Here is a 3,165-nt window from a genome sequence, read left to right on the forward strand (position 1 = left end):
GCCCTGCAGCCTTGCAGCCTTGCGGCCTTGCAGCCTTGCAGCCCTGCAGCCTTGCAGCCTTGCGGCCTTGCGGCCTTGCGGCCTTGCAGCCTTGCAGCCCTGCAGCCTTGCAGCCTTGCAGCCTTGCAGCCTTGTGGCCTTGCGGCCTTGCAGCCTTGCGGCCTTGCAGCCTTGCGGCCTTGCAGCCTTGCAGCCCTGCAGCCTTGCAGCCTTGCAGCCTTGTGGCCTTGCAGCCTTGCAGCCCTGCAGCCTTGCAGCCTTGCAGCCTTGCAGCCTTGTGGCCTTGCAGCCTTGCGGCCTTGCGGCCTTGCAGCCCTGCAGCCTTGCAGCCTTGCGGCCTTGCGGCCTTGCAGCCTTGCGGCCTTGCGGCCTTGCAGCCTTGCAGCCTTGCGGCCCTGCAGCCTTGCGGCCTTGCGGCCTTGCGGCCTTGCGGCCTTGCAGCCCTGCAGCCTTGCAGCCTTGCGGCCTTGCGGCTTGCAGCCTCACGCAGGCCCCGGTTCAGAGGGTAGGAACGGACCAACATGGCCGATCGGGCCTCTGCAGTCAGTGCAGGGTGAGTCTGACAACCAGCTGGAGGACAAATCAATCACACACAACCTGGAGTTTTTAAAAGTTTTGCTTCATTTATCCTCCAGTGGATCTGGGCTCTGCTTGTGTTAATCGCCTCATCGATATGAAGGATAAATGTGTCCATAAATATATTTGCTGAAGGGAGAATCTCCTGCACACGGCCCACATATTATAATACATAAACACTTTATGTTCTTACTGTGTGAAATCACAGCATCACATCCCATCTTCCCACTAATCGCTCCAAACTAATTATACATTCTGAAGTTCTGCTGATATGAATATGTGAGGGGGAGGACAGAGAGCAGCCGAGTTTCTCATTGCAGAAACTAACAATGACATTAAAACTCCGAGGACAGAAATAGGAGGCAGAAAATCACGTGACCGTCGCGTTTCCACGTCCAGCCTCTGCGTGTGAAGAACCTGCAGGATTTAACTTTAAGAATCTGAAATAAGCTTCAATTGGGAGCCTAAAAGTTGTGAATCGTCTATAAAAGGGCTGTGATTCATCCAGTCATGAAATCAGATCCGCCTCCATTCTGTCCATTTAATCTGCAGCAGAGTCAAAGTGGTTCTGTGACCTCTGCAGGTCAGCAGGTCAGCAGGTCAGCAGCTGATGAAACGAACATCAACCAAACAAACGTCTTCATCTAAACATGACAAAGTTTTATTTTTAGTGAATATTTAACTGTTTTGTTGAATGAATTCATAGCAAAGATGCTCTCTGGTTTTCTAAAACGGTTAGCGGTGAAACGGCTAAAGCTGTTAGCTTTGGTCCAGCTTGCCGTCGCCATGGTTACGTCCTGGTTCTGATTCCAGGAGATTCATTTTTCCTTGTTTGAAGAAAATTTGTCCGTATCTGAAAAATGACTCTTGTTAAATGTTTAATTTTGATCTTGGTTTTTGGTTCTTCTCTGCAGTGAGTGGGAGGAAGTCAGAGCCGAGCAGCGAGGAGGAGGGAGAAGGTTATGAAAGGATGAAGATAGTTGAGAGAAGCAGAGAGGGACGGTGAGGGACAGAGAGGGACGGTGAGGGACAGAGAGGGACGGTGAGGGACAGAGAGGGACGGTGAGGGACGGTGAGGGACGGTGAGGGACGGTGAGGGACAGAGAGGGACGGTGAGGGACGGTGAGGGACGGCGAGGGACAGAGAGGGACGGCGAGGGACGGTGAGGGACAGAGAGGGACGGTGAGGGACAGTGAGGGACAGAGAGGGACGGTGAGGGACAGTGAGGGACAGAGAGGGACGGTGAGGGACAGCAAGGGACGGTGAGGGACAGAGAGGGACGGTGAGGACAGAGAGGGACGGTGAGGGACAGCAAGGGACGGTGAGGGACAGAGAGGGACGGTGAGGGACAGTGAGGGACAGAGAGGGACAGAGAGGGACGGTGAGGGACAGAGAGGGACGGTGAGGGACAGAGAGGGACGGTGAGGGGCGGCGAGGGACGGTGAGGGACAGAGAGGGACGGTGAGGGACAGCAAGGGACAGTGAGGGACAGAGAGGGACGGTGAGGGACAGAGAGGGACGGTGAGGGACAGCAAGGGACAGTGAGGGACAGAGAGGGACGGGCCTGCAGCTGCTTCTCTCACCTGCACTTCAAAATTATCTCCACATCTTACAAATATGATAAATGTACGTTTTTGTGTTAAATCGGGAATCTTAACATTATCGTTATCGTCACATAAATCTTTACAGTGAGCATCAATCGAAGCTGCCGCAGCTAAAATGTGCCGCAGCTGCAGCTGCAGCTGCAGCAGCAGCAGCAGAACTGGATCTGACGGTTCTGCTGCCTCATTTTGTCTCCGGATCTGAAGCTCTGAACTCCTGCTGCGGTTTTCAAAGCATCCATTAATAATTGAAATCATTTCTTTCTAATGGGATATTAGAATTTTTAAATTGTGAATATAATCACGACTTCCACATTTACGCTGCAGCAGCTACAAATAATTTATTTTATGAATAAAATCCTCAACAGATTATTTGATAAACTTCCATATTCTCCTTCTTGACTGATTAAAACTCTTTGTGTTGCTTTGTTCTTTTCATCTTAGTGTTTAAATACATTTTGCATTTTTGTGGAGTTTTGATGTTATAAACGTCACAATCTAACAGTAAATCCAATAAATCTATATCAGTTATATCAGTTTTTGAAGTCAATACAAGTCAAATATTTACATTTTTACTCAAAATATAACTTTTTGAATAAAACTTCAAAAAGTTGCATTCAGTTAATCAGGAATATGCACTGAAAAAAGAAAACAGCTGATTAAAAAATAGTTAATTTGTTGTAAGTGATCAAATGAAGTTTATCCAAATAATATATGAAGTTTATGAAGTTTTCATCGTAAATTAATTTTGAGGAATTGAATCAGATTTGTTGAAAAAGATGAACTATTTTTAAATTCTCTTTTTTCAGTGTAAATATGAAACATTTGAAGTGAGGAGGAAACATGAAATGCTTTTGTCTCCTTTAAGCTGCAGCTGCAGGTTGATCTGCAGATCAGATGAGAGGAAACAGAAGAGTCTCCAGAGATAGGAGAAACACAGAGGTCTCACTCTGACGTTGTTTTCCAACCACTTCACTGTTCAGGTTCA

Source organism: Poeciliopsis prolifica, unplaced genomic scaffold (assembly GCF_027474105.1).
Source record: "Poeciliopsis prolifica strain line A6 unplaced genomic scaffold, Auburn_PproV2 SCAFFOLD082, whole genome shotgun sequence".
NCBI lineage: Eukaryota > Metazoa > Chordata > Actinopteri > Cyprinodontiformes > Poeciliidae > Poeciliopsis > Poeciliopsis prolifica.